This window comes from Entelurus aequoreus, linkage group LG20, assembly GCF_033978785.1.
Source record: "Entelurus aequoreus isolate RoL-2023_Sb linkage group LG20, RoL_Eaeq_v1.1, whole genome shotgun sequence".
NCBI lineage: Eukaryota > Metazoa > Chordata > Actinopteri > Syngnathiformes > Syngnathidae > Entelurus > Entelurus aequoreus.
Window position 1 is genome coordinate 33,975,593 of NC_084750.1, and position 13,153 is coordinate 33,988,745.

A 13,153-nucleotide genomic window follows, 5' to 3' on the forward strand; every position below is an offset into this window, starting at 1 on the left:
TTTTTGTTCGTGGAAAACACATCTTATTCACACTTAGGTAATAATAATTTATAAGTACAGGTTGTATGACATAATGATAATACAAACCCCAAAACCAGTGAAGTTGGCACGTTGTGTAAATGGTAAATAAAAACAGAATACAATGATTTGCAAATCCTTTTCAACTTATATTCGATTGAATAGACTGAAAAAGACAAGATACTTAACATTCAAACTGGAAAACTTTATTTTTGGCAAATATCAGCTCATTTGGAATTTGATGCCTGCTGTTTCAAGAAAGCTGGCACAAGTGGCAAAAAAGACTGAGAAAGTTGAGGAATGCTCATCAAACACTTATTTGGAACATCCCACAGGTGAACAGGCTAATTGGGAACAGGTGTGTGGGTACAAAAGCAGCTTCCATGAAATGCTCAGTCATTCACAAACAAGGATGGGGCGAGGGTCACCACTTTGTCAACAAATGCGTGAGCAAATTGTCCAACAGTTTTAGAACATTTCTCAACGAGCTATTGCAAGGAATTTAGGGATTTCACCATCTACGGTCCGTAATATCATCAAAAGGTTCAGAGAATCTGGAGAAATCACTGCAGGTAAGCGATGATATTACGGACTTTCGATCCCTCAGGCGGTACTGCATCAAAAAGCGACATCAGTGTGTAAAGGATATCCCACATGGGCTCAGGAACACTTCAGAAAACTACTGTAAGTAATTACAGTTGGTCGCTACATCTGTAAGTGCAAGTTAAAACTCTACTATGCAACTATGCAAAGCGAAAGCCATTTATCAACAACACCCAGAAACGCTGCCGGCTTCGCTGGGCCCGAGATCATCTAAGATGGACTGATGCAAAGTGGAAAAGTGTTCTGTGGTCTGACGAGTCCACATTTCAAATTGTTTTTGGAAACTGTGGACATCGTGTCCTCCGGAACAAAGAGGAAAAGAACCATCCGGATTGTTATAGGCGCAAAGTTGAAAAGCCAGCATCTGTGATGGTATGGGGGTGTATTAGTGCCCAAGACATGGGTAACTTACACATCTGTGAAGGCGCCATTAATGCTGAATGGTACATACAGGTTTTGGAGCAACATATGTTGCTATCCAAGCAACGTTACCATCGACGCCCCTGCTTATTTCAGCAAGACAATGCCAAGCCACGTGTTACAGCAGCGTGGCTTTATAGTAAAAGAGTGTGGGTACTAGACTGGCTTGCCTGTAGTCCAGACCTGTCTCCCATTGAAAATGTGTGGCGCATTATGAAGCCTAAAATACCACAACGGAGACCCCCGTACTGTTGAACAATTTAAGCTGTACATCAAGCAAGAATGGGAAAGAATTCCACCTGAGAAGCTTCAAAAATGTGTCTCCTCAGTTCCCAAACATTTACTGAGTGTTGTTAAAAGGAAAGGCCATGTAACACAGTTCGAACATTAAATATATTTTCTTTGTAGTCTATTCAATTGAATATAAGTTGAAAAGGATTTGCAAATCATTGTATTCCGTTTTTATTTACGAATTACACAACGTGCCAACTTCACTGGTTTTGTAATTAGGGATGGGCGATATAGCCTAAACTCTGCATCCCTAAATATATATTGCAGCTTCCTGGGATATCAATATATACTGTATCAAAATGTATTATTTGGTATATACTATAAATCCACTTCAAAATGGGTTAAAAAGGCTCCTAATTTGGCTGCTGACGTATGCAGTACTATATTGCATTACATCCAGTTGTGTTATTTTCTCAAAACTAATATTAATCTACTTGCTAATTTACTGTTAATATCGATTTATATTTTATGTTGCAACATGTTTCTATCTAAACTTCTGTTAAAATGTAAAACAATTATTCTTCTGTTTGATATTTTACATGAGCGATACTACAAATTTGGGTATCGATCTAATACTAAGTAGTTACAGGGGCAGCATTGGTCATACCTATGCTGATACTTAAACATTTTGATATCATTGATTACATTTTTAATCGTAATTACAATCGGGCAAAAAACAGGATGACAATGTCACAATATCAATTAAATGTTTAAATTATTTCCTACTACCACTGATTTAAATCTTTTCCCCTGTATGCAGGGACTTATTTTCTGAATTTGTAAACAATAAAAAAAACGACTAAAGATATTTTTTATGATAAAAAATATTGATTTAATATCGACCGTATACTGACATTACACTTGGTATCGTTACTGTCGATAATTGTATCGTTCTGTACACCTTTGTTTACATTCAAGAGCTCTAGCTTAGCGGTTAGTGGTTAGCATAGCCTCCTACATTGTGTAGTGGAGCATTTGTATCGACCCATCGTCCTCCAGTGATAATGGTACTTGTAAGAGAGTGTTTATTCACCGTACTTAACCGGTGTAGAGGCAGATGGAATTGGTACAACATCAGACAGAAGCGTGGTTGTAGCGAGACCATGACTCCTTTTCCATCTGTTCTATCGCTCATATTTCATCACCATTCATTGTTGACTTTTCCCTTCAATTTTACAATGTAAAAGTGTTTTTTAAGTGAGTAATGCATATTTAGTGCTTAAACCTGGATTGTGTTTCTGTGCATTTATCTTGTTAGCGCCCTTTGAAGTGAGAATTAGGGTTCTTGAGGGTATTGGAGCTAAAATTCATATAATAATTAAATTGTCGCAGTCACTTTTATTGCAAATGTTTATCTGAAATGGAAGAAAAACGTCAATGGAACATTTAAAGTTTTGGTGTTGCTTACTGGCGTCATATTGCAGTCTACACGTATCTCTTATGTGTGACTACCATCTACTGGTCACACTTATCATTACACCATGTACCAAAATAAAATTGCATCGAGGTCGGTAAGCCCAACCAGAATTATTCCGTACATTAGACGCACCGGGTTAATAAGGCGCACTGTCAATTTTTGAGAAAATGAAAGGATTTTATAGTCCGAAAAATACGGTATATTTTTGGTTTATTAAGACATTTTAATGCTTAAAAATGCTGGATTTAGCCCGAAAATACATCAAATGTGATCTTTAAAAATCCACAATTGAGTGAAGTTGCAAACTCATCTCAAAACACTCCTAAGTTTAGGTACCACTCTACTCTCCCAATAAGGAAGGTTTAGAGCAGGGGTCTCAAACTCAATTTACCTGGGGGCCACTGGATGCAGAAACTGGGTGAGGCTGGGCCGCAGGAAAAGATTTCTTAAAAAAAATCTAACATGCACTTTTTAATGAATTCACCTTATTTGAATGGCTATCCCGCCCTAGCAACATACTTGCCAACCCTCCCGATTTTTCCGGGAGACTCCCGAATTTCAGTGCTCCTCCCGGCAATCTCCCGGGGCAACCATTCTCCCGAATTTGTCCCGATTTTAACCCGGACAACAGTATTAAGGGCGTGCCGTGATGGCACTGCCTTTAACGTCGTCGCGGCTGCTTTTTCACCATACAAACAGCGTGCCGGCCCAGTCACATGTTGTATGAGGCTTCTGCAGACACAAGTAAGTGACTGCAAGACATACTTGGTCAACAGCCATACAGGTCACAACTTTATCACTGTTACAAATATGCGCCACACTGTGAACCCACACCAAACAAGAATGACAAACACATTTCGGGAGAACATCCGCACCGTAACACAACATAAACACAACAGAGCAAATACCCAGAACACCTTGCAGCCCTAACTCTTCCGGGCTAGAATATACACACCAGCTACCACCAAACCCCGCCCACCTCAACCGATGCACGGAGGGGGGGGTTGATGTGTGGGGGGCAGGGTTGGGGAGGGCGGGGTTTGGTGGTAGCTGGTGTGTATATTCTAGCCTGTAAGAGTTAGGGCTGCATGGGATTCTGGGTATTTGTTCTGTTGTGTTTATGTTGTGTTACGGTGCGCATGTTCTCCCGAAATGTGTTTGTCATTCTTGTTTGGTGTGGGTTCACAGTGTGGCGCATATTTGTAACAGTGTTAAACTTGTTTATACGGCTACCCTCAGTGTGACCTGTGTGGCTGTTGACCAAGTATGTCTTGCAGTCACTTACGTGTGTGTACAGAAGCCAAAGGCAACATGTGACTGCGCTGGCACGCTGTTCGTACAGGTTGTAGAGGGCGCTAAAGGCAGTGCCATCACGGCACGGCCTTAATATTGTTGTTTGGGTGAAAATCGGCAGACATTCGAGAGAATGGTTGCCCTGAAATTCGGGAGTCTCCTGGAAAAATCGGGAGGGTTGGCAAGTATGATGCTGTCAAGCGCCATTCATATAAAACTCGTGGGCCGCACTAACATAACATTTTCATATTAAGGTGCGGGCCGCAAAATAACGTCTCGCGGGCCGCGTGTCTGAGACCCCTGCTTTAGAGGCTTTTGCCTGGAAACTCCAAATTTAATTCCTGCTACAAAACCGGTTAGGCCACTCCAGGATCTTATATCATATGTTTGTTTTTGAGTCACTGCTTCGTGGCCTTGGCCATATGTTTGGGGTCATTGTTATGCATACACATCTTCAGCAGAAAAAATCCTCTCTTCCCCAAAATGTTAATCCATCATTTTATAGGTTACACTATCACGGAAGTACGTTATTAAATTCACAAAGCAGGCGCAGCTTTCCCGAGCATGCACTCCATCTTCCACCCCCTGCTACAAAATCTATTGTTTCAGAGGGGCTTTGTCTTTTTTTAGGCTGTGTGCATGCAGGATGGAGAACCAGGTACATCTCCTACCGCTGCTAGGCTATGAGTAGATGAGGCTATAAACAAATGATTGGAGAAGCGAGACAGAGTGTGAGGGAATCTAAATGTGATGCTTTTAGAGCAGCGAACCCCCTGCTAAGTATAAAGAGATGTATTTCTTGCAGCCTTGATACCAATACAACAACCAACAGGGTTTTCCTTTTTCTCCCAGTCATTGCTGCACATACACACACCAAGACAGAAATAAAACACTGTCAGGGGTGGATTTACATGTGAGATGTTGTCGTCGGCTCAGGACTCACTCAGCCTGATCAAGAATGCTTGTTTCTTTCAACATTGTCATCATTACTGTATATTCTGCACAGTCCCATGAGGATATAAAGTACTCATTGTAACCAGAGGTGGGTAGTAACGTGCTACATTCACTCCGTTACATCTACTTGAGTAAATTTTGGGATAAATTCATACTTGCCAACCTTGAGACCTCCGATATCGGGAGGTGGGGGTGGGGGGTGGGGGGGGCGTGGTTGGGGCGGGCGTGGCTGGGGCATGGTTAAGGGCGTGGTTAAGAGGAGAGTATATTTACAGCTAGAATTCACCAACTCAAGTATTTCATATATATACACTACCGTTCAAAAGTTTGGGGTCACCTTGAAATGTCCTTATTTTCAATGAAGATAACTTTAAACTAGTCTTAACTTTAAATAAATACACTCTATACATTGCTAATGTAGTAAATGACTATTCTAGCTGCAAATGTCTGGTTTTTGGTGCAATATCTACATAGGTGTATAGAGGCCCATTTCCAGAAACTATCACTCCAGTGTTCTAATGGTACAATGTGTTTGGTCATTGGCTCAGAAGGCTAATTGATGATTATAAAACCCTTGTGCAATCATGTTCACACATCTGAAAACAGTTTAGCTCGTTACAGAAGCTACAAAACTGACCTTCCTTTGAGCAGATTGATTTTCTGGAGCATCACATTTGTGGGGTCAATTAAAAAGGAGAACTTTCATCTGAAACTCGACAGTCTATTCTTGTTCTTAGAAATGAAGGCTATTCCACAAAATGGTTTGGGTGACCCCAAACTTTTGAACGGTAGTGTATATGTATGAAATACTTGACTTTCAGTGAATTCTAGCTATATATATATATATATATATATATATATATATATATATATATATATATATATATATATATATATATATATATATATATATATATATATATATATATATATATATATATATTTTATTATACATATAAATAAAATAAATACTTGAATTTTAGTGTTCCGGGGGCTATCCAGTTAGATGGCAGCATTGTCCTGTTTAACTTCTCCGTTCATGTCTGAGTATATCATTTCAGCCCCCGTGTTCAATGGAGAAGTCTGTTTTACAAAATGTACAGGCAACATACATACCCCTTCCCCTTCGAACTGTCCTGGATGAACTGAAATTCTTGTCTTCATTCGTTATGGATCTTGCAAGCGTATTTCTTCATCTTGCTCGTCGACGGCGTCGCCATGTCTGTAACTTCCTCGTTCTTCTGCTTCGTCTCCTTGTTGTGTGCGCAGTTGTGCACTATACTCTCTAAAAGCCCTAGATATTATGACGTCATTGGGCAGGCAAGCTGTTTATATCGTGGGAAAGCGGACGTGAGAACAGGCTGTCCCCACTCAGGTCCGCATTGAGCTGGAGGGGGCGTGGCCTCCAGCTCCGGCTGAATACCGGGAGTTTGTCGGGAGAAAATTTCTGCCCGGAAGTTATCGGGAGAGGCGCTGAATACCGGGAGTCTCCCACTAAAAACGGGAGGGTTGGCAAGTATGGATAAATTGTACTTCTTAGACAGTGGTTCTTAACCTTGTTGGAGATACCGAACCCCACCAGTTTCATATGCGCATTCACCGAACCCTTCTTTAGTGATAAATAAAATGTTTTTTTTCAAATTCAAGACAAAGTTTTATGTTTTTGATAACACTTTAGTATGGGGAACATATTCTAAGTAACAAAGACTTAATTTAGAGTTATTTGGTTAGGGTTAGAGGGTTAAGGTCAGGGTTAGAGGGTTAGGGTTATAATAAGGCCATGCCGAATAAGGCATTAATAAGTACTTAATAATGACTAGTTAAGAGCCAATATGTTACTAATTTGCATGTTAATAAGCAACTAATTAATGGTGATTATGTTCCCCATACTAAAGTCTTACCATGTTTTTTTTACTGGTGCACAAAATGAACCGTGCATGAACATCACCTTGTTCAAACAACAAAACCAACACAGTGCATGAACTCACAACAAATTACACACCTGCAAATCAGTCAGCTGTTGCCGTATCCGTAATATGCCTATAGGGAGAAGTTTGTATTTACACCATGAGTCGGGTGTGTTTTGACCTCCGCCGAACCCCTGAGCCCGACTCACAGAACCCCTAGGGTTCGATCGAACCCAGGTTAAGAACCACTATTCTAAGATTAGTTTTAATGCAACATACTTTTACTTTTACTTGAGTATATTTATAGAGAAGAAACACTACTTTTACTCCGCTCCATTTATCTACATTCAGCTCGCTACTCGCTACTGATTTTTATCGATCTGTTAATGCACGCTCTGTTTGTTTTGGTTTGTCAGACAGACCTTCAAAGTAGGTTCTATGGCATGCCTGCGTTTCACCAAACAGATGCAGTCACTGGTGACGTTGGACTCCGTTTCACCAATCAAACAGAGCCAGGCGGTCACATGACCGTCACACGTGGACCCCGACTTAAACAAGTTGAAAAACTTCTTCGGGTGTTACCATTTAGTGGTCAATTGGACGGAATATGTACTGTACTGTGCAATCTACTAATAAAAATTTAAATCAATCAATCAAAAGTGTGAAGGAAAAAAGACACTTTTTTTTATTTCAACCGTACTTCCCGTCAAAAGCCTAAAGACTGACCGCACAGTTCCTGTCTTCACAATAAAAGTGCCGCTCCATCGCGCCTGCGCTAACAAAATAAGAGTCTCCGAAAGCCAGCGCAAACAAGCTAGCAAGCTACGGAGTTTGCCGCCAATGTATTTCTTGTAAAGTGTATAAAAACGAATATGGAAGCTGGACAAATAAGATGCCGAAAACCAACCACTTTCATGTGGTATTAGACTGAAAGGAGGAACTTTTTTTCTCCTCCATTTAAAAACGTGGACGTTATCATCACTACTGTCTGATTCCAGTCAATGCAAGTCATCAGAATCAGGTAATACACCAACTTATATTCTTGTCTTCATGAAAGAAAGGAATATATATGTTAAACATGTATGTATAATCATTAAAACACCTTTAACATGTTAACAAAAACGGCAAAATAAATAAATATAAATTATATACTGTATATATAAATGTATGTGTATATATATATATATATATATATATATATATATATATATATATATATATATATATATATATATATATATATATATATATATATATATATATATATATGATGTGTGTGTGTGTATGTATATGTATATATGAGGTAGATTACCTCGACTTGGTCATTTAAAAAGTAGCTTGCCTGCTGAAAAAGTATGGGCACCCCTGGCTTACATGAACTCAACGTCAAATTTGAGGAAGCACATCGCGGTAAGATACGTTAGTAGATATTTTGGCTGTCACCGTAGGCTGATGTTAGCTTCCCTGCTATGAATCACTGTCAAATGTACATCGTGAGGGGACATTTATTAACGCACTGCACACACACGCACACACACACACACACACACACACACACACACACACGCATGCATAGAAACACCAATCAGAAGTGCACAGTGTGTTTAACATGAATTGATTAACGTTGAAAAACTGATTGGGGTGTTACCATTTAGTGGTCAATTGTACGGAATATGTACTGTACAATCTACTAATACAAGTTTCAATCAATCAATTAATGAATGCCTACTGAGCCTATGGTGCTGTTAAGTTATTGTGGCTCAATTAGCCTTAATTTTCTTTATTTTAATGTATTATTATTTAATATATATTATTGTTTTAGTTGCTTAAGATATATTCTTGGCTCTGAATTTGCTCATTGCTATTTTTATGTTTTTGTGCATTATTCGTTGCCGTCATCATTAAACGAACAGGTTACTCATCGGTTACTCAGTACTTGAGTAGTTTTTTCACAACATACTTTTTACTTTTACTCAAGTAAATATTTGGGTGACTACTCCTTACTTTTACTTGAGTAAAGTAACAGTACTCTTACTTGAGTACAATTTCTGGCTACTCTACCCACCTCTGATTGTAACATGGTGAATAACATCAGCGTCATTCATAAAAATATCAAATGTTTTCTCAAAACTTTAGAAGGTATTGTGTGGGCCAATGGTGGGAAGTAGGGTTCTAAAGTATACAGGTACTAATAAAGTACCGCAATACTAATTGATTGAAATCGGTACTATACTGCCTTTGAAAAGTACCGGTACCGTTCTTTCATCTGTGGCGGTGACTACAGAGCGAAGGTGCGTGATGTTGAGTGTGTCAAAACGCACACACAAAGTGCATACAAGCAATAACATCTTGGAGAGGAAGAATGGCAAAAAACGACAATTCTACTGGTTAATATAAAATAAAGATAAAGAGGGTGGTGAAGCGCAATATGGAGGTATTTGGGCTTTAAAACCAACGATTAAGGTGACGACTTACACTTACTTTTTATTGTCATTCAAATTTGAACTTTACAGTACAGATAAGAACGAAATTCTGTTGCATTGGCTTATGGTAGTGCAGGATAAAAAAGCAATAAGGTGCAGATATAAATAAATAGATTACTGTACAGATAAATATATTGCTGTCACAAAGTGTTGGTGACAAACCCCAAGATGCAGAGAAGGCAGGCTTTGTGCGGGAAAACATGATTTAATGTCCAAAATAAATGTAAAACACAAACCAGAAACCAGGAACAGCCAAACTGGAAAACGGGAAACAGGCACCAGCAAACAGGAACTCGGAACAAAAGATAGACAGCACGCTGCAAACAGCTAAAGGTACAGCTTCAACGACAGGTAGTAGCTCTAACGACAATCAATACTCCAGCACAGACTGGATGGCAAGGCAGGTTTAAATAGCAGCTGGCTGATTGACACCAGGTGTGGCCAGGTGCCAATCAGCCACAGCTGAGGGAAAACAGCACTCAGGGAGAAGAGCAGGAAACAACCAAAATAAGAGCGCTGACAGGAAACAAAGACAAACACAGAGGAAAAACTAAAACATAACCAAACTGTCAGGGACAAGCCTGACAATTGCACTTTTGCATATGCATCCAGGTTTATGGATGTATGTTATATTGTCTTTATATTCCAGCGAGTTAATCCATTTTTGGGGGGAATTGAGGGGGGGGGGGGGGGGGGGGGGGGCACTTCCTTTAAAGGCCTACTGAAAGCCACTACTACCGACCACGCAGTCTGATAGTTTATACATCAATGATGAAATCTTAACATTGCAACACATGCCAATACGGCCGGGTTAACTTATAAAGTGACATTTAAAACTTCCCGGGAAATATCCGGCTGAAACGTCGCGGTATGATGACGTATGCGCGTGACGAAGTCAGAGTAACGGAAGTTATGGTACCCGTAGAATCCTATACAAAAAGCTCTGTTTTCATTTCATAATTCCACAGTATTCCGGACATCTTTTGCAATTTGTTTAATGAACAATGAAGGCTGCAAAGAAGACAGTTGTAGGTGGGATCAGTGTATTAGCAGCGGACTACAGCAACACAACCAGGAGGACTTTGTTGGAGCGCTAGCCGCGCTAGCCGCGCTAGCCGCCGACCTCACCTTGACTTCCTACGTCTCCGGGCCGCCAAACGCATCGGGTGAAGTCCTTCGTCCTTCTGCCGATCGCTGGAACGCAGGTGAGCACGGGTGTTGATGAGTAGATGAGGGCTGGCTGTCGTAGGTGGAGAGCTAATGTTTTTAGCATAGCTCTGTGAGGTCCCGTTGCTAAGTTGCTAAGTTAGCTTCAATGGCGTCGTTAGCACAGCATTGTTAACCTTCGCCAGCCTGGAAAGCATTAACCATGTATTTACATGTCCACGGTTTAATAGTATTGTTGATTTTCTATCTATCCTTCCAGTCAGGGGTTTATTTTTTTGTTTCTATATGCAGTTAAAGGCCTACTGAAATGAAATTTTTTTTATTTAAACGGAAATAGCAGATCCATTCTATGTGTCATACTTGATCATTTTGCGATATTGCCATATACATAACATGTAGGTACATAACATGTAGATATATAACATGTAGATACATAACATGTAGATAACATGTAGATACATAACATGTAGCTACATAACATGTAGGTACATAACATGTAGATACATAACATGTAGCTACATAACATGTAGATACATAACATGTAGGTACATAACATGTAGAAATATATACCATGTAGATACATAACATGTAGATACATAACATGTAGATATATAACATGTAGCTACATAACATGTAGATACATAACATGTAGATATATAACATGTAGATACATAACATGTAGATACATAACATGTAGATATATAACATGTAGGTACATAACATGTAGATACATAACATGTAGATATATAACATGTAGGTACATAACATGTAGATACATAACATGTAGATACATAACATGTAGATATATAACATGTAGATACATAACATGTAGATACATAACATGTAGATATATAACATGTAGATACATAACATGTAGATACATAACATGTAGATATATAACATGTAGATATATAACATGTAGATACATAACATGTAGATACATAACATGTAGATATATAACATGTAGATATATAACATGTAGGTACATAACATGTAGATACATAACATGTAGATACATAACATGTAGATATATAACATGTAGATACATAACATGTAGATATATAACATGTAGATATATAACATGTAGGTACATAACATGTAGATATATAACATGCAAACAACATTTGTAAAGTTACTAAGGGCTTGAAGTTAGTACTATTTGTCGGTGATACGACCACATTTAGTACAAAACAAATAACAGAATAAATGAATAAATTAAAGAGATGGTTTGGCAAAAACAGATTTTCTTTTTATTCATCCAATCAAAAAGAATTGAAACTCAATGAGTTGGTGCTTTTGCAAACAGATACAATTATGCACAAAGCAAATTATAACCTGTAAAAAATGTACAAAAATTATTCTCAACAAAAGAAGATAAATATAACATTAGGGAAACATTTTACTTAAAACATTTGTATGCACGTGCAACACTTAAATCATTTACTATGTTTAAATTATGGAAGGAATAAGTCAAATTATAAACTAATATTATTATTAAAAAATTGTATAATTTCATTCACAATCTACTAAACGATTTGTTCATGTGAACTTTATTGATTATGTATTTATTTAATTTGTTGTGTTACAAATTGACCACAGGAAGTTAACAAACAAATGCGTAAGAAATTGCTATGAAATGGAAAAGTGGCAGGATTAAATAAGTTCTTCTTCTTCCCACTCCTTTTAGTACATGCTGTAATGAGAAACTTGGAAATATTTTATGTCTCATATAGTAACTGTGTGCCATAATTTAACTTTTGTGGTAATTTGACTTGTCTTAATTTGTTTGACCGGTGTAGCGTTTATGGTCACAGGAATACATGACAGGCTTTAAGACGTTTGTTAATATTGCATATTTATTGTCAAATGATTTTCTGTTGTTTATATAATTGAAATGTAGTAGTAGTAGTTTAAATTGCTGCAGAAATGTATTTTGAAATTGCTAGCTGATGACGTCACTTCCGTTAGGTCACTTCCGGTTGATCGCCGCCTGTTAGCTAGCTTCCGGATTCAGTGTAGAAAGAATGGCAGACATTTCGACATGTTTTCAACTCAATTGTTGCCACCCACCGTGAATCCTTGTAATGGCAATTCTGTAAGTAGTTTATAAGAACTTTATTTCATGTTGGTAACATTTAAAAGTATTAATAGTGCCGACTGTGGATACATTTGTGAACGTCTTTACTCTGTACAATTCAATGTAGAAATTAGACAGTCGCACTCTGCTGGTCATTCCGCTTTGATTGATTGATTGAGACTTTTATTAGTAGGTTGCACAGTGAAGTACATATTCCGTACAATTGACCACTAAATGGTAACACCCGAATAAGTTTTTCAACTTGTTTAAGTCGGGGTCCACTTAAATTGATTCATGATACAGATATATACTATCATATATACTATCATCATAATAAAGTCATCACACAAGATAATCACAATGAATTATTTACATTATTTACAATCAGGGGTGTGGAGGGGGCCAGGGGGGTTAGGATATGGACATCAAGTAGTGGACATAGAGAGAGAGAGATCAGAAGGCATAAGAAAAAGTATCTGCATTAGATTGTTTACATTTGATTGTTAGCAATCCGGGGAGGGTG

The 13,153-nt window shown here is 38.3% G+C and overlaps 1 protein-coding gene across 1 annotated transcript in view; it reads left to right on the forward strand.

Annotated features, from left to right (window-relative positions):
* ext1b (exostosin glycosyltransferase 1b) overlaps positions 1 to 13,153 on the forward strand; it is a 380,067-nt gene that overhangs the window by 329,219 nt on the left and 37,695 nt on the right. The gene's annotated exons all lie outside the window — the stretch shown is intronic.